The following is a 25,526-nucleotide window of genomic DNA, read 5'->3' as shown; positions in this document are numbered from 1 at the left end:
AAGTTTCTTATAAATTTTGGATATTAACCCTTCATCAGATGTATCGGGGAGTATATCGTCCCATTCAGTGTGTTTCTTTTCATTGGGTTGATGGTTTCCTTTGCTGTGAAAATACTTTTTAGTTTGATGTTGTCTCTTTTCTTATTTTGATTCCCTTGCCTGAGGTGATATAGTGGGGGAAATTGCTATGAGAAATGTCTGAGCTTTTACTGCCTATGTTTTCTCCTAGGATTTATATGGTTTCAAGTTCAACGTTTGAATCTTTAATCCATTTTGAGTTTATTCTTGTGTATGGTGTACAAAGGTGGTCTAATTTCATTTTTTTTACATGTATCTGTCCACTTATTGAATAGACTATCTTTGCCCATTATATGTCCTGCCTCCTTTGTCAAATATTAAGTTATTATAAAGGCATGGGTTTATTTCTGGGCTCTCTATTCTGTTCATTTATCTGTATGACTGTTTTTTGCCACTACCATGTTGTTTTGAATACAGTAGTTGTATAGTATAATTTGATATAAAGTAGCCTGATTTCTCCAACTTTGCATTTCTTTCTGTAGATTGCTGTTGCTATTTGAGGTCTTTTTTGGTTCCATGTAAAATTTTGGAATATTGCCCATATATTCCAAATCATAACCACTATGATCAGTGGTTGAGTGTCGATCTATGAATCATAAAGTCAGGGTTCGATTCCCAATCAGGGCACATGCCCAGGTTGTAGGTTGGATCTCCACTATGGGGGTGTGCAGGATGCAGCCAATCAATGATTCTATCTCATCACTGATGTTTTTATCTCTCTAACTCTCTCCCTTCCTCTTTGAAATAAATAAAATTATATTAAAATTTTTATTGGGAAATTTTGTTCTAGGTCTGTGAAGTACCACATCAGTTTCTTGATAGGAATTGCATTAAATCTATAGATTGCTTTGGGTTGCATGGACATTTTAATGACACTAATTCTTCCTATCCATGAACATGGTATATGTGGAGAGCGGCTATAGTGTTTGGACAGGTTCAAGCCTCAGTCTAATGAGAGAGCATGGTCCTCTTATGGCCATGTGCAAATCCCAGCCTGGAGGGCAAAGCCCTCCCAGCACAATTATAGCCAATAGCTATAGTTGTAAGCTTGAACCTAAAGTTCGAACACATGGTCTAACGTGTCAGAATGATGCGGGCTTGATAGAGTTAGGGTCAAGTAATTGAGTTGGATCGAAACCCATGAGAACGTTGTAACCTTGCCCTTACTTTGCTTCGTGGAATCTGGCTATAAAATAAAGAGACAGCATATAGGCTGTGCCGCAGCCTCTCCATCAGAGAGGACAGTGTCCCACCCAGACCCAGCTTTTTTCTCTTATCTGTCTTTTTTCAATCCTTCACCACCCCCTCTCAGGCTCAGTGAGCCTGGCTCAGCTGGCTCGGCACAAGTACATGCTTCCACTTATTTGTATCTTTTTCAATATCTTATAATTTTTTTTGAATATAGCTCATTTACATTTTTGGTTAAATTTATTCCTAGGTATTTTATTTGTTTGAAGCAACTATGAATCGGATTGTTTTCTTAGTTTCCCTCTCTGATAACCCATTATCTATATACATATAAGGCTAATATGCTAAGTGTCCCACTGTGTGACCAGTTGCTATGACGTGCACTGACAACCAGAGGGCAGACGCTCAATGCATGAGCTGCTGAGCTACAGTGTTGGTTCTTGGGTGATGTACCCCAAAACCAGAGGGGAGTGAACCCTATTCCTCACGGGGCCACTCAATTCCACCTTCAGCCATGGGTTATGTTGTTGCTGGGGTACTGTTGGCCCCAAATCTAGTTCATGGCACCCTTGCATTTGCATTCCACACCCTGTAGGACAGCAACTTTGCAGAGTGCCCTCTCGCACTCTTCGGGGGATGTTGAAGAATCGGTTTCAGCCCGATCTCTACAGGCCAGGCCAAGGGACCCCACCTGCCGGAGAGACCCTACTCACTCTACAGATGCCCTTTGAGCCATGGCACCACCCCAGGTGCCGCCGGCCAGGGAAGGACTGCTGAAGGTTGGCTACAGGGTGTGTCTGGCCTGTCTTTCCCAGTACCTCCCTGCCGGCCACCTTCTAATTAATTTCCTTTCAATGTGCCGAACCCATGTACCTGGTCACTAGTTGGTGTACAAAAAAATGGCATAGATTTCTGAATAACTATTTTGTATCTAGCTATTTTGCTAAATTTAGTTATTAGATTTAGTAGTTTTCTGGTGGAGTCTTCAGGGCTTTTATTTTCTTTTATTTTTCAAACTGTAAAAGAAATAGTTTTTGAATATGCTGATGAATAAAGCAAAAGAATACAGTGTCCTATTCCTACTTGTCAGCCAGCCTACCCAAGTACAGGGCAACATATAGTACATAGTACTGGTAGAATTTCACTGTAGTTTAGTGCTAGATTATTTGTGCCTAGATTATGTAGAGACTTGAGGTCCAGTGCAGGAAATTCATGCATGGGTGGGGTCCCTAGACCTGGCCAGCAATCAGGGACAATCAGGTTCCCTGCCTCCCCATCTCCCCAACTCCTCTTTCCCTCATGGCTCACGCACTGCCACCACCTCTGATTCTCCATCCCAGCCCAGGGCCTGGCCTCCATGGGGCCATCAGGACCTGCCAGCCAGGGGGAAGGGCTAGAAGGTTGACTAGCAGGCACAATCAGTGACTGGGACCTGTGGGCTGAAGGCAGCTCATGCACTGGGCATCTGCCCCCTGGTGGTCAGTCTGCGTGACAGTGATCACTAGTTCTAGTGTTCCATCATAATGGTTGCTTAGACTTTTGTTTAGATTCTCAGTGTGAGATCTCAGTTCTAGGTTTATACCTTTACTGAGCTATAGCCAAATACCTGGGACCCACAATTCTATGCATAGCATCCTTTAAAATATATTTCACCTTCTTTCTCAGTCAGAGTTATTGATTCGAGATTCTTTCCACACTTGGCACACTGGGATCAGTTTTTGTGCCAGGGATTTCCTGCCCCAGTTATGTTCATAGCAGCATGCATGGAATCCCCACATCTGGAACTCTTCTCAGAACCTCTGTATTTTTGAGTCAGTTCAGATGTGCTTGGATTTGTTGTAGGCCTGGGAGTTTAAACAGTCTCTGCTTGATGCCCAGCCTCAGGCTCTGGTCCATGTGGTGCATGCCAGCACTCTGGCTGTAACCATAGTCTTTTGGCCCATACTTCTTTCCATAGCGGGATATGCAGAACTCTTCATCATGAATTGCCACTGTTGTGCTATCTAATGTTTTCCTGCAAACCAATCACAGAAAGCAGCAGTGGTGGAAGCTTCTCCCATCACACTTCACCTCTTCCACATCAGACAGGTCCTCCCCACACCCCTCGTTGGACTCAGGCATTGAGTCAGAGGCAGGACCAAGCACCACAGGCAGGGCTAGTGAAGTGGAGTTGGAGGGAGCAGGTGGGAACTCTGGGATCATCTGTGAATAATGACAGTTTTACTTCCTCCTTCCCAATTTGGGTGTCTTTTATTTCTTCTTCTTGTCTGATTGCCATGGCTAGGAATTCAATCTTATGTTGATCAAGGGCAGTGAAAGTGGACATCCCTGTCTTGTGCTTGATCTTAAGGGAAATGCTTTTAGTTTTTGCCCATTGAGTATGATGTTGTTGGCTGTGGGTTTGTCATATATGGCCTTCATTACATTGAGATATGCTCCCTTTATTTCCACTTCACTGAGAGATCCCTACCATAAGTGGGTGCTGGATTTTATCAAATACCTTTTCTGCATTTATTGATATGAACATGTGGTTTTTATATTTCATTTTCTTTATGTGATGTATCACTTTTATTGATTTGTGGATATTGTTTTAACCTTGCATCCCCAGAATAAATACCACTTGATCATGGCGTATGATCTTTTAATGCATTGCTAGATCTGGTTTGCTAGTATTTTATTGAAGGTTTTCATCAGGGATATTGGCCTATAATTAAGTTTCTTTGTAGTGTCTTTATCTGGTTTGGGAATTAGAATAATGCTGGCCCAGTAAAATGAGCTTGGAAGTATTCCCTTCTCTTAAATTTTTTAGCTATAGTTTACAGATAGGAGCTACTTCTTCTTTGAATAGATGGTAAAATTCACCTGTGAATCCATCCAGTTCAACACTTTAGTTTGCTGGGAGGTTTGATTACTGCTTCAGTTTTATTAGCTGCAATCTGTCTATTCAGATTATCTGATTCTTTCTGGTTCAGTTTTGGAATATTTATGTTTCTTGGAATTTATCCATTTTCTTCCAGATTGTTCAAATTGTTGGCAAATAGTTGTTCATAATATAGTCTTACATTCTTTTGTGTTTCTTTGATGTCAATTTTATTTCTCCTTTTTTTTCATTTCCCATTTTATTGATTTGGTTCCTCTCTCATTTTTTCTTGATACATCAGTTAAAGATTTGTCAATTTTGTTTATCTTTAAAAAAAAAACAAAAAAAAAACACAGCTGTTCATTTCATTGATATTTGTAATATTTTAGACTACATTTTGTTTATTTATGCTCTATCTTTATTATTTCCTTCCTTCTACCCACTTTAGGCTTTCTTTATTTTATTTTTGAAGTTTCTTTAAGGATAAACTTAGATTTTTTAGTTGAGATTGATTTTTTTTCTCAGATAGTTCTATAATGCTATGAATTTTCCACTTATAAAGCTTTGAAGGATTGCTTTCACCATGTCCCATAGGTTTTGGGTTGTTGTGCTTTCATTCTCATCTGTTTCAAGGTATGTTTGGATTCTTCTCTGATGTCATTGGTAACCCATTCATTATTTAGTAACTTGTTATTTGGCCTCCATAGCTTTGTTGTACTTTGCAATGTTCCTCTTATAATTAATTTCTAGTTTCATACCATTATGGTCAGAGGAGATTTATTTTTTAATTTTTTAAAAAATTCTCTTTATTTTTGAAAGTATTATAGATGTCCCAATTTTTCCCCATTGACCCCTTCCTTCTCTTTCTCATCCCCTCCCCAGGCCTTCAACCCACTATTGTTTATATCCATGGGTTATGAATATAGGTTTATAAGTTGTTACACTTCATGTTGTCCCAAATTTCCCTTAAGTTATCATTATTTTTTAATTATTTTTTCTTTTTGTTGCTTTACTGGGAGTCTTTTCTTCCAAATCACTGATTTGATCCTCTGCTTCATCTAATCTACTATTTATTCCTTCCAGAGTTTTCTTCATTTCAGATATTGTATTCTTCATTTATGACTGATCCTTTCTTTTGGTTTCTATGTCCTTCTTTATGCTGTTGTGCATCCATAGATCCACTACCTCGAATTCTATATCTGATAAATTACTTGCCTCCATTTCATTTAGCTTTTTACCTAGAAATGTCTGCTGTTTTTTCATTTGGGGCCTTTTTTTTTTATAATTGTCTTCTCATTTTGGATGCGTCTTTGTGTTTGTTTCTATGTATGACATAGATCTGCTATGACTGTCATTCTTGTGGCCTTATGTAGTAAGTGTCCTGTGGGGTCCAGTGGTACAGTTTTCTTGGTCACTTGAGCTGCATGCTCCAAGAATGTTCCTTGTGTGGGTTATGTGGGCCCTTCTGTTGTGAGTTTTGAATGCAATTGGGTCATTGGTCTGTGGGATGTGTCCTAAGGGTGGCTGACTCTGAGGCTCAACCCTGACCATGAGGGGTGAGCTGCAGTGGAGGTGCTGACCACATGAAGCAAAATTTGCCTCATTGGGGTTTAGTATCTGCCAAGGTTTCTCCTTGAAGATGCCAGTTGTGGAGCTTATTGGATCCTGCTCTGATGTTGTCTGACGCTGGCCACTGATGCATTGGTTCTGGACCTCCTGGGAGTCACTCTGGTGCAGGCCACATACAATGTGGCCTGTGACTGCCCTTGGCAACCTGCTTGGAGCAGTCTCTATGTGGCCTCTTCTTTCAGTTCTTGGTTGTAAGACTTCTCTTTAGCTAATCTTCACTTGGTTAGCCATGATGATCGTTCTATAATTCCAGTTAGGTCCTGGTAGGAAGTGAATGTAGCTTCCATCTACATTGCTATTTTTGCTCTCCTCGTGGATATATTGTTAAAAGCACAGTATACATTTCTAATTGGACTAAATTACATACATTAGACAGTGCTTCATGGCGTATAGATTTTGATAACAAAATTGGGTACAACATGGAGAACACAAACTGGTAACCCTACTTTAAAATATAATATATATGACTTTCTTTTTTGAAACTAAACAAATTTCTCCATACTTAAAATCCATGATGTAAATAAGAGTGCCATTTTGAGAATATAGATAATTTTAGATCGTTTCTAATCACTGTGAAGAATAGTTAATATGCAGGCCCAGTTTTGAAGTTCATTCATATGATAGTGAGAGCCTCAGCCATGGCTCTGATCTTGAAGAAGGACAGAAGAGTGAGTATAAAATCCCCTCTATCATTTTAAGAAAACTTTAGTCTCTAAGGTTATTCATAAGGAGTCCTGAGCAGACTTGTCAGCAGGTCTAACTTGGTGGCTAGTGGACAGGAACATGCATAGCATCAACAGTTGTCCGGGTAGCACTGTACCAAAGTAAATTATGCACCAATAAGCAGAACTCTGATATTATGGCTTACTAAACTGCTCTAATAAATGTTTCAGTTATCTATTGCTGTGTAACAAACCATCCAGAAACTTAGTAGCTTAAAATAACAACAATCACTTGTTTTGCTTACACAGTACAGTTTTAGCAGGGCTCATCTGGAAAGCTGGTGTCTACTCTGGGTAGCTTTGGTGGGGGCCGCTAGATTGAACATGCAGAATCAAGCCACTTAAGATAGTTCACTCCAAGGCCGGCAAGTCAGTTCTGGCTGCTAGCTTGGAATTGAGCCAGGGCTGTCAGCTGAGTGCTTTGGTTCCTTTTAATGCTTGGGCTTCCTCACAGCTTGACAACAAGTGGGAACTACAAAGCTATAATCTAGCCTCAGAAGTGCAAGAACATTACTTCTGACATATTCTATTTGTCTGGCAAGTCAATAAGGCCAATCTATTTTTAAGAGGTGGGGAACCCGATTTTATCTCACAAAGGGAGGGGTCGCCAAAAATGTTGCCATCTTTAATGGGCCAGAGCAAAGGATGGGTGTGTAGGGGATTGTGGCATCGGTGCTCCTTGCCCAGGTGGAGGGGTTATTCATATGCCAACAAGCCTGTGCATTGCACCTGAAGCAGATTTCCTGGTTATAAAGGACACCACATCTACCACCAACCTCTAACATAGTGGTGGTATGTACGATGGCTGGACAATATACTAAATGCTTTATAAACATTTTTAAATAGCATTCTTCTAACAGTTCTTTTAGGTAGACAGTAATATTGTCTGAGGCACAAAGAGGTTAATTTACGTGCACAAGATTCATAACTAGTTGGTGGTAAACCTGAGGTTCAAATGCAGACTGTCTTCTGCCACATGTCATATTCTTAAGCACTACACAGTATAATCCTGTATGAGGCCACTCCTCCCTTAACAAGCAGGCAATCAAAATACTACTTAATCTACTACACTGAAGAGGCTCCTATGAAATGACTTAATTGAATACAGCAGTCTAATAACTAAGTTTCTTTTTTTTAAAAATCACCCTGTGAAAGCACTAGAGACCTGGAATTGAAAAAAAAAAAAAAAAAAAAAAAAAAAGTTATGTGTTGAGAGAGAGGGCAACTAACACATAGAAACCGATCCTGCAAAAGATGTCCCGGAAAGCAAGGTGAGTTGGAGTACCGGGTGGCGGTGCTGATGTTGGTCAGCAGCCACATCGCTGAGGAGTGATAAGGTTGAAGTCAGAAGAGCATTAACAAGAGTTGGGTCTGAAAGCTGAAACGGAAAAATAAGCCATTTACTCCCCCACCTCTCCAGCACTTCCTGTCGGTCTAGCAGCTGTGAGGTGGTGGCTCGTTGTTGTTTTGATTTGCATTGCCCTGATCGTGAGTGAAGTCCCTCACTCCGTGCTGCTGGCAATGTAAGCTAGTACAGCCGCTATGGAACACAGGATGGCGGTTCCTCAAAAAGTTAGGAATAGAGTGACAACATGACCCAGCAATCCTTCTTCCGGGTATCTACGTGAAAAACTCGAAAACATTTATTTGCAAAGGTATATGCACCTCTGTGTCCATTGCAGCATAATTCACAGTGGCCAAGATATGGAGACAGCCATGTTCTTTGTTAGAGGATGAAATAAAAAAAAGATATGGTACATATACACTATGGAATACTACTCAGCCATAAGATGAGATGAAATGCTGCCATTTATGACAAATGGATGGGCCTTGAGAACATTATGCTATTTTAAATAAGTAAGAAAAACTTAAGAGCTATATGATTTCAGTCATATATGGGATATAAAACTGAAACCGATAGACACAAACAATAACAGTATGGTGGTTACCAGAGGGAAGAGGTTGGAGACTAGTAAAGGAAAAAGGAGGGCAAATAATTGGTGACTGAAGATGATCTGACTTTGGGTGGTGGGCACACAGTGCAATATACAAATCAAGTATTATTGAAATGTACACTGAAAACCTTCATGATCTTATTAACTAAAGTCACCCCAATAAATTAATTTTAAAAATTTAATAAAAGAAAATAAAAATAAACCAAAGAATGATTAGGGATGTGAGAATTTCTGTTCTCTTGACTTTGTAAACTTTAACTACTCTCCTTTTCTAAATTCCTGACTCTTGTAAATAAGACTGCCTACCTGATACTTACCTGGTCTGTGGATCTCTTGTTGTTAGGTCCTCAGTACTTCAGTTTGCCCATATTCTGACTATTTCTGCAGCACTGGAAGCTGAAACTGTTTCCACCAGCATCTTCTTGCTTTCCCCGCTCTGCTCAGAGTAAGCTGGGCTGGTTTGAGATGGCTAAAAAAAGGACACTGAGGCATTAATAAGTGGCAGGATGCTTCATGTAGTGTCTCTATCCGTAATGATGGCCATAATAGCCAAAAATTATCAACAAATTATTTTATTAGTAACTTATAATATCCAAAACTCTAGAATTTTTACCCTTATGATTATAGTATGTAGACATTTTATATCCTTTTGTTTCAACCCCATCAACTGGTATTGTACAAAGCGTTAAATTGTATTATACTTATTACATATTTATTTTATAACCCTGTTAATTGCTTCTGTTCTATATGTATATACTATTCATTAATAGTTTTTACATTTGTCCAAAAGTTATATTCAATAAGTTATATTTATCTGTTCATTTATATTAAAAATGTAAAAGTGTGTCCACATGGAAAATATTTTGGCTTGAGAGTGTCAGTTTATTACAAATAAAAATACATGCCGTGAATAAAGAAAAAGTACTTAATGCTCATATTAAACCCAACTGCATTAATTTTATTAACGATATTGAGTTGTACTTTGTTCAAAATTCAAAATATTGGAAAAGAACGAAATCGTCTTTTGTGTTGTAGCTGCTTTGTGCTTTAGAGATTTGATTAAGTTTTGTCCATCTCCTATTGTTTTTCTACTTTTAACTTTTCTTTATTACCTTGTACAAGCACACCAGATGTATCCTCATTAGGTGTGCTTGTATGGTTCGCTAAGGGGTCCTTAGACAGACAGAGATCACAGGGGTATGCAATGTCCAATCCTCTCCTGAAGCGAAGGAGTCATGCCCCAATGGCTTTCAGGGCACTCACTTGTCGTGCTGTTGGCTTTTGGCCAACAGAGATGAACAAATTAGCAGAGTGTACCTGGTTTGGCCCTGTTCCTGGTCTCATTCATGTAATTGATGTCTGGTGGCTTCATTATGGATCATTAGCATATCAACGTGCTGTCTGAGCCTGGCAAAGTGTTGCTTGTTGTCAGGCCTTAGCAATTTACCATAACGTAGAAAGCCAGGGTCCTGGGCCTTCCAACTAGATTCAGCGAATCAGGACAGTAGCACTGAAGGCCCAAATTCAGTAACAGAGTTCCTTTGTGTTTGAAATAGTTAATAACAAGTTTGGATTTTTGTTAGACTATTTTTATATAATTCAAAAGACATGTTTTGTAAATAACAATACTTTACGTGGTTCTTTTAAATATTTTAAGTTCCTTTACTTTCGCTAATTTCATTTTCATAGCTTTATGTCTAATTAATGTACATATTTGTTGGTACCTATGCACAATGACACTTTTTTCTTAAATGTAACAGATTTTTAAGCCAAAGAAATTATATTTTTGGAGATGGTTTTGATTTTAGTTAAATTATTTACTCTGGATTAACTGTCTCAGATTGCTTGAAAAGAATTGTAGGTTATCTTTATAGTCAATCTGAAAGACAAGCTTGAAATTTTCTATTCTAGAATTGTTCTTATGAAGTTGTTTTAGATGCAAAACTAAAGAGTGTTTTAAAGACATATATTCCTTATTCACTTAGTACTTCTATTTTAAGGTAGTTAAAGAAAGATAACATTGTAAATATTTACTACCATAAAAATAATAAAAAGAAATAAGAATTCCTTAAAAAGAAATAAGGATTACTTTAAGACGTAAAATAAATACATTCAGATAACCTGTATTTGTTATAAGGGACATATGTTTTCAGAGGTGGAGAATCAAAACTCAACACAACCTGTGGACAAATGCCAACCATGACAGAGTGGCTTGTGACAAAAAACAAACAACTCCGAAGGGAATGCTCTTCAATCATTACCCTGCTTCCTTGGACAAACATAAACCTGCAGCCCAGTGCTGTTTCCGGCTTTCTTTCCTTCCTCTTCTTTCTGTTTTGCTTGTTTGTTTGTTTGTTTGTTTTTCAGAAAATTATAAGTTATTGAATTCACAATGCTTGTTATATGGTAGGCAAAGTCTATATACTCTTTTCTTGGTACACATTTTAGTTTTAGGCAACAATTAAATCAGTGTTAAAACTTTCTTTTCATTTTACATTTAGCAATCTTCAATAGAATGATCTAGAAAAAATAGTTATTCATAGTCTACAGCACTTTTGTATGCAAGGTCAATTTTGATGACAAAAACACTGTTAACATTTTCAGAACAAACAATTTATATTTAAGGCAATAGATTATTTATTCAAACTTAATTACACAAAGTTCTGATGAAATAGCAGTATTAAGACAGTCTCCTGGAGTTTGTTGTAATATTATGTAATATGTTGACATATTTTTAGGTCCCATAAAGTAAGACTTCATATGTTTTCCTCAAGTATTTAAAGCTAGAGGCCCAATGCACGAAATTCATGCAAGGGGCTCAGTCCTCGCCATTGCAGTGGCTTTTTTTTTTTTTTTTTTTTTTTCACCTAGGTAAAATCCTGGGGGGAAAAATAAAGTCTTTGTTTTTTATTGTCATAAAACCACCTGGAAATTGAAGATTTTATTTCCATGAGAAAAAATTACAGAACAGATATTGAAAGACGATAATCTCTGTGAGAGTTATTTAACCTCTGTGACTCTTTGTTTCTTTATTTTTTAAATATATTTTATTGATTTTTTACAGAGAGGAAGAGAGAGGGATAGAAAGTTAGAAAATAGATCAGCTGCCTGCTGCTCACACCGGGGATGTGCCCACAACCAGGATACATGCCCACAACCGGAATCGAACCTGGGACCCTTCAGTTCGCAGGCTGATGCTCTATCCACTGAGCCAAACTAGTTTTGGCAACTCTTTGTTTCCTTATGAGATGCCAGATACTTATTAAGCTCCTAATAAGCATTAAGCTCATAATAACATCATCATCATCATCATCATTATTATTATTGAAGGAACTAGATTTAAGGTATTTTAATGTAACTTGGTTAATATTTAAAAGAGTGATAAATGGTGACATGACTTTGGGATTTCTATCTATCAATAAGATATAGAATTCAAAGTGAATTGGAGAAACAAATATGGTATTAGAAAAATTGAGTCTGAGATATCTTTTTCCCCAAAAAATATTTTTATTGATTTCAGAGAGGAAGGGAAGGAGAGAGAGAGAGAGAGAGAAACATCAATGATGAGAAATAATCATTAATTGGCTGCCTCCTGCATGCCCTGCACTGAGGATTAAGCCCACAACCTGGGCATGTGCCCTGAACTCCTGGTTTATAGGTCGTGGCTCAACCACTGAGCCACACCAGCTGGGCAATTTTGAGATATCTTGAAAACATCCAATAAGCATATGTGTTCAAGAGTCTAATGAAAATATCTTGACTAAGACGAAAGGCCAGATTAGGAACAAAGAATCGCCCGATACTGGCATCTCCTCCCTAGAAGAGGAATGTGTTCATTCTGGGGAGTAAATAGGAAACAGGACCAAGAGAAAGCGGAAAAGGTGGTTTCTCTCTCCAATTATCCTTTAAAAGTGCATTCTAGCCATTGTGAATTACAGGCACATGACAATGATGATAATGATATGAACTAGTTAGCATTAGTTCTGTGGGAAATACACAGTCATATTTACTTCCAGACATACTGAGGGCATGTCTCCACAATACAACTGGGACGAGGATGTATTCTTGGCCTCTAGACAGTGAGCATGAAAAAGTCATGGATCCCTCGGCTTTTGTTGTAATGTGCTAGAAGTTTTCTTCCCATCTAGTTTTGTACTCTGTTTGAAAATTCTTCTCACTGTAGACTTACTAATTAGTTTAAAACAAAACAAAACAAAACAGTTCTGGCTTAAAATCACGTAAAGGCTTCTCTTTGCTCTGTGGATGAGAAAGAATGCCTCTGCTTACCTCATTGTCATCTACTTCTTTTCACACCTAAACAAGATGGACTTCTCTAATCACTGATTGTGACATGTTCCTTTTGCCCTTCCCTTTGCTTAACATGCTCATAGCCCTCTCTTCCTTTACATGGGTACCACAAAAATTCATTTTTGCAAGTTAATGTCAAAGCTTCCTTACTCAAGATCATCTTCCCTGACCAAAGTCAGGCAGATCCTCTCGGTAGATGCTCCCATAGCATCTTTGTAACATTCGTCATAATTATGGATAAAGTTGTGTTTGTGCAAACAATTGATAACTCTTTCCTTCACTACAAGTAAAATGTAAACTCCCCCACAGTAGAGGGAAAAGTTCATGTTAACTGCTAAGGGGGCTTGAATCTCTTCAACTTCTACCTTCTGCAAGGAGCAGATTGTGGGGTAACACACAAATAGAAGACACATAGAGCGCCATATCCCAGCTTTACTAATGCTGACTCTTGATTATAGAATTCTGCCTGCTCTGTGGTCCAAATCAGACTTCCCACACATTCTCTCAGAATTGACCTCATTTGCCCCCAATAAGAAAAAAGGGGATAACAATAGCTCTGTTCCATCTCTGATACCTAGAAGAGTACCTCATTTAGAACAGTACTTACTGGTATAAGGAATTGCTTGTTGCCTTTTGAATTTTTCTTTTTAAATGGTGTCTTTTTTACATTAGATATGGGTTTCTAACATCCCTGGTGAAGTATAAAATAATTACTACTTAAGATTTCTCCTTTATGCTACTTTTCCTGAACATAGGGAATATACAGTCACTTCAGGTTTGTTGGAGGACTTAACTACAAACAGCAAATGAGGAAACTACAGGATGTAAAATGACTCTCCTATACCCTCTGCTTTCTCATTTTTAGAGCTTCTTAAGCTTTTTCTAAAACCTTATATTGAAGAGCAAAAGCACATAACATACTAGCACTGGGCGTTTTTGTTTATTTATATAGAAGAACATTCTAGAACTAAGGAAAAGTAACTGTCAGCTCCTTCCGTTGTATAGGTTCCAAAAACTGCTTCAGAGACAAGGGTTTCACGTGGACCACAACCGTTTTGTGAAGGGAGCCTGGGAGCATGGCCATGGGATGAGAAGGGTGGAAGTGACTATTCATAATTTTCCTTCTGTTTTTTTCACTTTTACTGGTTTTACCTTTGACAGTGCCATGATGAACCAGATTTATGTTAGTAAGTAGCAAAATACAGGATAAGAATACTAGTCCTACGCAGGAGTCAACTGACAGAAGCAAAGGGAAAAAGCACAGGAGAAAAATTTCCAAAACTTTTTGGGAATTCTAAGCCTCAGGCTATTTCTGAAAATTGTATATCAAGGACTCTTCTTATTGTAATTATTCAATAATTCATAAAGGTCTTTAACTTTTTATACAAAAAAATATGTGCTTACTGTTAAAATATTTGAAAAATACAGAAAAGTATAAAAATGAAAATAAAAATCACACATAATCATATTCCTATGTCTTCTTCCAAATATGGGTTTGATTTTACATTTAACATGATTCAAACAGATTGTGGACCAGTTAGCCATATGAGTAAAATTATTCTGAGGAGAAACTTTCCTAGATGTCTGTAACACATTATAGAAGTGTTTATTTTCACAGGTAGTTAATTTTATGCAAATTTAACCCCAAAAGTTATTTTGTGCAAAAAGTATGTGATCTTCAAACATTTTATTGCAGCATTGGACATTTGGTTTGTAAGTCTTCTCTTCTCTTGAGGAAATTATATTCCATTTCCACTCTGACATAGCACACAGTAAAATGCTGATAGAGTTTCATTGTATGTAGGGACTATATTGTACAAGTCAATACTAAGTTGTTAAGAATTTCCTTCTTTTCCCAATGGTGTACACATGATTGCTGTAGGAAAATGGTTGGAAATCAGATTTAACCCTTTGTTCAGTTTTTCATACAAGAATGAGGAGATCTGGGTCAATGAGTGCATTTTTGACTGCTTGCTGAACAATAAGATTTTGTCTAAGATGCAAGCATGCAAGAAAAGTTTGCAAACTTAATAGATACACAAAACACTTTTACTGGATGAATAGAAGGAGCTCATAAACTTTCTACATTTAATAAAATATCACAGTAAAAAAAGTTCTTATAAATTATTATGAAGCCACCTTTTCTTAAAATAACCCAAGCAGGGTTTCTTAGGTGACAGACCAGGTAAACTACTTAATTTAAAATTCATTTGTTGCCTCCTGCTGTTGAAAATCTAGATGGATAGACAGATAGAGGTAGTGACATAGAGAGAAATACACAGGATCAGAAAAATAGAGCACTATCAGAAAAATACAACATTTTGAAATTCAGATGGCTATCATCAATAAATCAACAAAGAACCAGTGTTGGTGAGAATGTGGAGAAAAACAAACCCTCATGCACTGTTGGTGGGAATGCAGATTGGTGCAGCCACTGTGGAAAGCAGCATGGAGTTACCTCAAAAAATTAATAATGGAACTGCCTTATGACCCAGTGATTCTAGTTCTGGGAATTTATCCAAAGATACCCGAAAAATTAATTTGAGAAGAATATATGCAACCCTATGATCATTGCAGTGCTATTTGCCATAGTCAAGATCTGGAAACAGCCCAAGCATCCATCAGTAGATGAGTGGATAAAAAAGCTGTGGCACATTTACACAATGGAATATTACTCAGCTGTAAAAAAAAAAAAAAAAAAAAAAAAAAAGGAAATCTTACTTTTTGCATCAGCATGGATATAAGACAGTCAGGCAAGAAGTACCATATGATTTCACTCATATGAATCTAATGCACTAGATAAGTTAACAAAATAGATTCATAAAGAACAGACTGACAGATGTCAGAGAGAAGGGAGGTTTCAGGGCTGAGTGAAAAAGGTGAAAGGATTAAGACAAGAAATTTCATAAACACAGAATACAGTATGGTGTTGAGAGAGGGAAAAGGCGTGAAGGAGAAATGAGAAGGTAACGGGGGGATAAATGGTGATAGAAGGAGACTTGACTCAGGGTGGTAAATACACAATATAACATACAGATGATGTATTATAGAATTGTACACCTGAAACCTATATTATTTTATTAACCATTGTCACCACCCCCCCTAAATTAAAGAAAAAATACCTGTCACAATGGGATTGCTTCTTCCCAACATTTTATTTTAACCCTATTTTTAAAATTCACCTTAAGGTTTCAACGATGGAGTTCCCAATATTAAACGCTCATATTTTAATATATTACTTGACAGGAAAAGGTGTACGATTAACGCCCTTGATATACCAAGTCTGTTGAAACAAGGCTTGACAAAAGGTTTAAGTTTGACCATCAGTTATTCAAATATCCCAGGTCATATTTGTTTCACATTAACTTCCTTGAAGAGCATTCTCTTACCTATTAAGGCAGGTGTCCTCACACTGTCACCGATCTGACAGGTGGCCTCCATCACCCAGGGCGGAATTATAAGATGAGCCAGGCCATTAGGGGAGCTGTGATCACACATTTCAATACTGTTATATTTCTGCTGAAATAGTTTTATATGACAGCCTGTGCCATCTGATAACATTACTTAATTGACAAGGAAGCTATGTATCTTATTATTTCTCTTCTTAAGGGTTTTGTATTTTAAAATCATAGGCCCTCTTAGGAAGTAGTTTTGAAATGTGAAGCTTGGGTGGGGGTGGAAGAGTTAAAACTGAATGAGCCTGTTGTTTCCTTGTGACTTCTTTGAAGTTTTCCCAATTATGTCTGTCTTGCTATTTATTTGTTTTTTAACTTGGAATTGCTGCTACCAGCAGGTGTTCTGATAGTGGACTTCACAAATTTGGTAAAAAAAAAAAAAAAAAAAAAAAAAAAAAACAGAGACAAAGGAGATCAGTGACTTTTCTTGAATTTCATCCATAGGCTCAAGCTTCTTATTTTTTTCTTTTCCAAACTTCTTAACAAGCTAACATTTAGATTTAGAAAATTTATAGCCAAGAAGAAAGTGGTTAGAAAGCACATATTGGAAATGTTCTAAAGTATTAGATTCATCAATGAAAAATAAATGAAAATTGTCAGTGATTATGTTAAGTTCATTTGCTTATAATCTTTAAGGTCAAATTTTGCCACACAGCTTACAAGAATATATCAGTGAAATAAACAGAAGTGTAAAATCAAAAGTCAGAACCTTGAATCTTATAAATGAGAGTAGAAAGTGAACATCGGTGAGAAATAATTATAGATTGCTAAAATACCTATTAAACTTGGGATGCAAATTTGTCTTAATCCAAATTTACCCTCTTTGTCTATGGCCAGCTTCTCTGAGTGATATAATAAACACTTTCCACCACATCACAGCTTTAGTGAATATGGTAGTGCTTGCTAAACCTGTTTATCTTAGTACATCCTGGCAGTGTCCTTCCACAGTGCAACAAGCTAAGACTAATTTTATAACAGAAACAAACAATAGGCCCATTTGTGCTGTTTTCTAAGGACTCCTGAGAAACAACCTTAGAATATTTGGGGGAATTAATGGATTTTTCTGAACAAGTTGCCAGATGAGTCTTGAGCCTCAAACATGTGGAAGTTACCAGAACCTAAAGAATACTTATATGAGTTATTGACTTAATAGATCCCATGCCTCAAAGATCAGATAAGAGGCAAACTTTAAGGGTGACAGCCTATTGTAGAAATTAAAGTGCTAGCGAAGAATCTTTTTATTTTCCTTCTTTAAAAAAGAATGTTGCTTCGATAAGCAAAGATCGGATTCTTCACAGGAAACTACTTTAGTAAGAAAGGGCATGTGAACAAATTACTGATCAATCCCTAATTGTGTTCAAATACCATATGGCAAGACAAAGATGATTGTAGCTTTAAGAAAGTTCAAAGCGGACCACAGAATATCAAATGAGATTTAATCCATGAATAACTTATTCATTTCTGGTAAGGAAAATGTATAAGAAATTCAGAGAAGAGTTAGTGATAATAAAGTTTTTTGTGGCATAAATATAAAACATAATTATATAATATATACAAACAAAGAATTTAAAAGTAGAGGGAAGCATGTAGTATAGTTAACTTGCACAGCGTAGTTAATAATTAGTGAAAGAGATAGAAAATAATGGGCGTTATCATGTGAAGATGAAATGTAACAAAATTTATGAAGCTTAGCCGTCCTTGAATATCTCTCTCAAACACGACCAGCTGGGCAGGTTACACATTCCACAGAGAGGTGGTGCTCAGGAGCAGTGACTGAATTTGCTTATGAGAAACTACATAAAATTTAAATTGATAATATTAAATAGGATGAACTTGTGTGCATTCTATATAATAAAAGGCTAATATGCAAATCGACAGACTGCAGAAAAACCGGTCACTATGACCTGCACTGACCACCAAGAGGCAGACACTCAACACAGAAGCTGCCCCCTGGTGGTGAGTGTGCTCCCACAGGGCGAGCACCACCCAGCCAGAAGTCGGGCTCACAGCTGATGAACGGAGCAGCAGTGGTGAGAGCCACTCCTGCCTCCACAGCAGTCAGACATCCCCTGAAGGCTCCCAGACTATGAGAGACACAGGTTGGGCTGAGGAACAACGCCCCCCACCCCGAGTGCACAAATTTTGTGCACTGGGCCTCCAGTAAATATATAAAAGGCTAAGTGGCCTTCCAACTGGCTGAATGCTGGTAGGTATGACATGCACTGATCACCAGGGGGCAGACGCTCAAGCAGGAGCTGCTGAGTAGCAGCACTTTGCAGAGCGCCTGCTCATACTTTGGGACCCCTCCGAGGATGTCAGAGAGCTGGGTTCAGCCTGTTCCCTGCAGGCCAGGCTGGGGAACCCCACTTGCCATAGGGACTTTGCTCACTCTGTACATGCCCTTCCAACCTCAGTGCTGCTCCAAATACAGCTCACTGGGGAGGGACCCTGGGAGGTTGGCTCCAGGGCCTCTCAGACCCATCTTGCCCAGTCCGGCCCTGCCAGCCACCTTTTACTAGTAATTAATTTCCTTTCAATATGCACAAATCCATGCGCCATGTCTCTAGTTTATATAAATTACAGATTGGTGGCTTGCAGGCCAAATCCTCATACATTTTTGTTTGGCCCCATAGTTTTTAATTTGGTTTTCAACATTGAAGCATCTAGCTTCTCTAGAAATACATGAAGCTCTGGCAACACTAAGCCAGCACTCTGCGTGGTATCACATCCCTTTAGACTGGACACAAACCTGCCACTTTGCTAAATTTTCTACCTTGCATCTTCATTGGGCTAAACATCTACTTAGCCTGTGTGAGCATTTGGATTAAGACTCCTGGTTTAGATAATTTTTTCTAAGTGTTTTATTTAAGAGATCATGCCTATACAAATACAAGGGAAAGAATCAATGAAAACTTGAGTATTTTGATTGCATGTTTTTTGAGTGATGCTTTGGTCAGTATCTGTCATTCACTGTTTAGGGAAGCTCCGCAAGGGCAGGTTGCACATCCTTTCATTCAGCCTGACACAGTGCTGACTTCTTCCAAGGAGTTGATTAATGTTTCCATGACTGATGATAATAATGGTACGGTCCAAAAATACTAACAACATATTTCTGTTTAAAATGTACTTTATTTTAGGAGTTAAGACAATAACCATAAAAAGGAGGCCTTTTTGTCCATAACAAAGTGTTTTAAGAATTATCAACTGACCTTGTCATAAGCCAAGAAAATATTTAGTCCTAATAGCTTTGGAATGTAAGAGATCAAAATAAAATCATCCATATTAATTCTAGTTTGAGTTCAACTGTGTACTATAAAATGTACACTAGGTCTTTAGAGTAAAGGCATGTCAAAGAGCTCATATATGTGCTGATTTAAAAGTAAAATAAGTATTTTGATTGCATTAGTTATGTATATATTATTTATAACTTATTTAGATCAAGGGAAAATGTTATCAAGACCTTTAATACAGTACCTGATACAGAATGAGAATTCATCATTTTTTCGTTCAGCTGAATCTCACAATGCTCTAAAAGGAGTAGAGGATGCTCAGATAATGAGAATCTGCCTGGTGGAAACTGAAGTAGAGAGTTTTTTGTTAGATATAATGGAGAAGGGATTTGGGCCAACAAAGATAAAAACAAATAGTGTTGAGACCACTTAGGAATCTGAAGTCCAGTAAACCAAAATGAGAGACTAGAGGAGTGCCAGACAGAATAGTCCATAGTCACCATTAACATGAACTCGGTGGCACCCGAAACCTAGGAACCGGGGTGATGCAAACACAACTGAGAGTACATGAGGAAGGCTTAAAGTATTATCCAGAACAAGTTTTCATTCCCAACTTGTTTTGAAGAAGTGAATGGATTATAGTTTATGGATGGGATAACTAGTTTATTCCAAAAGATCCAAGAACAAATCTTTTGAAATAAACCATGAATGACTCTGAGAAGGAGAAACCATAAGTACTTGCCAGCTATTGAGAAGATAACTAAAACAATCTGAATTGCCTCTTGACAGTGAAAATTTTCTGGTAGAATGCAACCAAGTTCCTTTCTTTACTATGTTTTTTTCTGGACTTCTTTTCACCTCTGGTTCTATACAGTGATCCCCAGACTGATTCTGGCTTTCTCAAACCTGACATCCTTAATTGACCAACCCAGCAGAGAAGATAGAATTTGTATGTCCTAGCAGAGGTCACTCTGGACCAGCTTGGCAAAGTGCCTACCTTTGAACCCATCACTGTTGCCAGCTGAATGCTATGTACTGATTAGCTTAGGCTTACATCCAGACCTCTTTCTGAACTAATTACTATAGCCTGGGCAATGAGGTAAGTAGAATGGCTTAAGAGGATCAGTGCCTACGTGGGGAGCTTTGTGTGGAGTCAGTCCAATCCAGGCTAAGTGACTGGGAAATTAGGGTACTCAAGAAGGAAAAATCTATACTAATATGCTAATTAGACCAGTTGACCAGGCATCTACCAGTTGTCCAGACAAAGCCATGGTGGTGGGAAACTGAAGCAGAGGTGGTTAGGGGAGATCAGGCCATCAGGGGTAGCAGTTAGGGGTGATCAGGCTGGCAGGGGAGGGCAGTTAAGGATGATAAGGCAGGCAGGCAGGTGAGTGGTTAGGAACCAGTGGTCCCAGATTGTGAGAGGGATGTCCATAGGGATTGGGCCTAAACCAGCAGTCGGACATCCCCTGAGGGATTTCGTATTGGAGAGGGTGCAGGCAGGGCTCAGGGCCCCTCCTTCCATGTATGAATTTTGTGCACCTGGCCTCTAGTAAATATTTAATAGATTCTGGTGAGGAAATCAATAAATGTCCACTTTATAAAGAGCTTAGCATAGTCATTGTAGTTGTAGTAGTTGGAACATAGCAAAATATGCACAGAATGTCAAGGTGACATTCAGTTCAACAATTCTGGAGAAGGTGTAGCTGATAAAATGTTGCATGCTCCCTAAGCCAAAAGCAGCTATGATATATTTTAGTTACGTATGTAAGAAACTTTGTACCTAACAATAATAGCTCTTCCTCTTCTCCTTCCCCCTTTTATTCCCTTCCTTCATTTGTTCCCCCTTCCTTTCATTTTTTTTCTTAGTATCATTTATTTTTCCTAAAATCTGGATACAATTAACAGTGCTCAATACTAGTTAGGTCTCATTTTAGGTCCTTTAAATTACCTCAGAATTTGTAAATGTGAGAATTCATATTCCAGTCAAACTGGAAAACTAAAATTTGACATACCAGCAAACTTACTGAATGTTGGTGCAACTTTACAAAATTTTATATGCAACACACGGACTTTAATATAAAAGAATTTGATCTTTATAAACCAGTTTAAACGTAAGCATAGTTACTCTTTGCTTATCTGTCGTAGCCTATTTATTTAATGTTTATTGTTTTTAGAGAAAGGAAGGGAAAGAGAGAGGGAAACAATGTGAGAGAGAAACATCAATTGGTTGTCTCCTGCATGACTGGGGATCTAACTCACAACCTGGTTATATGCCCTATATGGGGAATCAAACCGACCACCTTTTGGTGTATGGAACTATGCTCCAACCAACTAAGCCAAACTGGCCAGGACTGTACTAACCTATTTAGTGTTTCACCAACAGAGGTATCACCCCATAGCTTTTCATTCTCTAAAAAGATTATTCTTCCTCTTAAGACAAGGTTAAAAGTTTCCTCCCAGAAAAAGTGTTCACAATGTTTTAGCATAGTAACACCAAAAATAGGTTATAGAAAACTTAAAAAAAAAATACATCTTTTTATTGATTTTAGAGAGGAAGGGAAAAAGATAGAGAGAGATTGAAACATTATTGATAAGAGAGAATCATTGATCAGCTGCCTCTTGCACACCCCCTTCTGGGGATCAAGCCCACAACTCAGACATGTGCTCTTGACTGGAATTGAACCTGGTACCCTTCAGTCCACAGGCCTACTCTCTATCCACTGAGCAAAACTGGCTAAGGCGGTTATGGGGAACTCTTAAGATTTTCACCTAAGTAGGTTAAGTTATAGTGTTGACCAAAAGAACACAGAGGTCTCTCATTAGACTTCGCTTTAATGGGTCTCAAAATTCATTGGCAGATTCCTGGTCAAGTTGTTTTTATTAAAAAGTACTAATTTTAAAAACGACTAACTTAAAAACTGCCACACCAAAACAAACAAACAAATGGTCCATAAACCTTTTTCTTTCATTCTGAAAGTTTTAGGATGAATTATAATCATTAACCAGTCTTTGTAATTAAAGTTAAATGGCAAATTGAAACAAACAGTTCTGAGACAGTTCTTCCACCACTGATTAAGCCTGGGGAGGCAGGTGTTGGGAATAATATTCTTTTAGCCTTCTGAGCTTTCTGATCAGACTTGGTGGCTTTTCCAGCTCCAGTGGCCTTCTTGTCCACTACTTTGATGACACCCATAGCAACTGTCCGTCTCATGTCAGGAACAACAAAACAGCCCATAGGAAGGTAGTCAGAGAAGCTCTCAACACGCATTGGCTTGCCAGGAACCATATCTAGGATGGTAGCATCAAAATATTTTTAAAACATTGGGCAATTTTCCAACTTATTCCCACAATAATGACCATCTTCTCCTTCAGCTCAGCAAACTTGCAAGTAGTGTGAGCTTTGTGACCATCCAGCACAGGTGCATGTCTGGCACTGATTTGGCCAGGGAGGTTCAGGATAATCACCTGAGCTGTGCAGACAGCTGCTCCCACTGGGGGTCATTTGTGCCATGATGAACATCTTTAACAGATACATTCATGACATTGAAGCCCACATTGTCCCTAGAAAGAGCTTCACTCAAAGATTCATGGTGCATTTTAACAGACTTCACTTCATTTGCAGACGTGGAACAAAGATGACCATCATGCTGGGCTTGAGTATACCAGTCTCCACTTGGCCCACAGGGACAGTACTAATACCACCAATTTTGTGGACATCCTGGAGGGGCAGGCACAGGGGCATGTGAATTGGATGAGTTGGTGACAGGTTGCAATCCAGAGCTTCAAGCAGCTTGACTCCACTGGCATTGCCATCTTTATGGGGAACTTTCCATCCATTGAACCAAGGCATGTTAGCACTTGGCTCCAAAAAGCATCTCGTCATCATTCCAACCAGAAATTGGCACAAATGTTTCTTAACATTAATGCTGACTTTTTATTTTTTTAAAAAATTTTTATTACATTAAAAAAAAATATATATATATATATATATATATATATATATATATATATATATATAAAATTGATTTTTTACAGAGAAGAAGGGAGAGAGATAGAGAGCTAGAAACGTCGATGAGAGAGAAACATCGACCAGCCGCCTCTTGCACACCCCCCACCGGGGATGTACCCACAACCAATGTACATGCCCTTGACCAGAATCGAACCTGGGACCTTTCAGTCTGCAGACCGATGCTCTACAGCTGAGCCAAACCGGTTTCGGCAATGCTGACTTTTTTAAAAATGTCCTCGTATCTCTTCTGACTGTAAGGTGGGCCAATGGCATCCATTTTGTTAACACCAACAATTAGTTGTTTTATACCCAGTGTGTAAGTCAGGGGTGAGGGTATACTCACAGATCTGCCTATTCTCCAGATTCACCAACACCAGCAGCAACTATCAGGACAGCACAGTTAGCCTAAAATGTACCTGTAATCATGTTTTTGATAAAGTCTCTGGCCCGGGGCATCAGTGATGGTCACATAATACTTGCTGGTCTCCAATTTCCACTGAGAGATATCAATGATGATACCATGCTCACATACGGATTTCAGTCTATGCAAGATATAAGCATATGAACTTGAAGGAGCCCTTCTCCATCTCAGCAGCCTCCTTCTCAAATTTCTGGATGGTTGCTTTGTCAATCCCAATACATTTGTAGATCAAATAGCTAGAGTAGTGGTAGACTTCCCGGAATTATGTATCCAATGACAATGATGTTCATATGAGTCTTTTTCTTTTCCATTTTGGCTTAGATTTAGTCATGGTTTTCATGACACCTGTGTTCTGGCAGCAAACCCATGACAGAAAAGTTCCCTTTCCTTCTTAAACAACGTAGTCCTAAAGCCATTAGGTAGGACAAAAAAAAAAAAAAAAAAAAAAAGAAGAAGAAGAAGAAGTATTTGTGCCAGGCGTGGGATGAACGCCCAGGGAAGAGCCCAATTGGTGTGAGGCAGGTATCTGCAAAGGAGAGATGCTCTGTTCAGGATGACTACAAACAGGAGGTCATCCACAAAAAGAGCAGCCTGACATGGAGTATAAGAGGCTGAGTAGGATGAAGAGGTGAGAGGTGAGGCGAGTCAAAGCCATTGGAGAATGGGAAGGGCATGTCTACAGAAAGCTACGGGTGTCAGCATCAAGACAGGGACGCCCTTGAGGAAGAACAGCCTGGCATGGTTCTCAGAGCCCAAGCTGGGAGAAGAGGGCATCCAATCAGGAGAACGGTGGAGGCAAGGAGGCAAATGAGTTGTATGTAAGGGATGTTTCAAACAAGTAAGTCTATTAAAGATATGGGAGCCAGGTTGCTCATTGTTAAAGGTACAAATATGGAAAGGGAGAAAACTCTGTGCTGGAATTACAGATATCCTTTTCAATGAATACAAACATAGTTATGGATATGGACATAGAAATAATTGTAGATGTAAATAAAGGATGTCCCAGAAAATGTATATACACACTTTGAATAATTATAAAGGCAGTGTTGATTAACATTCCATTTTCAAAATTGAATAGCTAAAGTGTACATACATTTTGGGGGGTATACTCTGTATATATAACATATATTCCCTAGCTCTGTTCACTGGGAGACCCTGGAAATAGCAACACCCCAAAAGCAATTAGCACACCTAGGGCCCAGATCTTTCTTCCTAAATACCAGTTTTTTTCCAAAAGGAATCTGGGATCCTTAGAGAAATGCCTCATTTTATCTTTGAGGCAAGGAAATTAGAAAATTAATTTGTGTCAAAAAATAAGGAACATGCCGAAACCGGTTTGGCTCAGTGGTAGAGCGTCGGTCTGCGGACTGAAAGGTCCCAGGTTTGATTCCTGTCAAGGGCATGTACGTTGGTTGCGGGCACATCCCCAGTAGGGGGTGTGCAAGAGGTAGCTGGTTGATGCTTCTCTCTCATCGACGTTTCTAACTCTCTATCCCTCTCTCTTCCTCTCTGTAAAAAATCAATAAAATATATTTAAAAAAATAAATAAATAAAAATAAGGAACATGATATAGGGATGTAGATACTAACCTATGGAGACTTCTAGTCATATTGGAAAATCAAAGTAAATAATGATCATGAAGTAAATAATTTTAAAATGTCTAATGAA

At 38.3% G+C, this 25,526-nt stretch overlaps 1 protein-coding gene and 1 pseudogene across 2 annotated transcripts in view; one reads left to right on the top strand and one right to left on the bottom strand.

The window, feature by feature from the left end:
* FOXP2 (forkhead box P2) overlaps positions 1–25,526 on the top strand; it is a 601,300-nt gene that overhangs the window by 275,639 nt on the left and 300,135 nt on the right. The gene's annotated exons all lie outside the window — the stretch shown is intronic.
* Positions 22,335–24,169, bottom strand: LOC311628860 (elongation factor 1-alpha 1-like; annotated as a pseudogene). Its single transcript has 2 exons — positions 23,658–24,169; positions 22,335–23,341 (listed from the first exon to the last, which is right to left on the bottom strand). The product of its transcript is annotated as an elongation factor 1-alpha 1-like (transcript).

This window comes from Pipistrellus hanaki (genome assembly GCF_964339955.1).
Source record: "Pipistrellus hanaki genome assembly, chromosome: 10".
In the NCBI taxonomy this organism is placed as follows: domain Eukaryota; kingdom Metazoa; phylum Chordata; class Mammalia; order Chiroptera; family Vespertilionidae; genus Pipistrellus; species Pipistrellus hanaki.
Note: the sequence above shows the minus strand (reverse complement) of the source record. Positions and strands in the feature narration are given on the sequence as shown.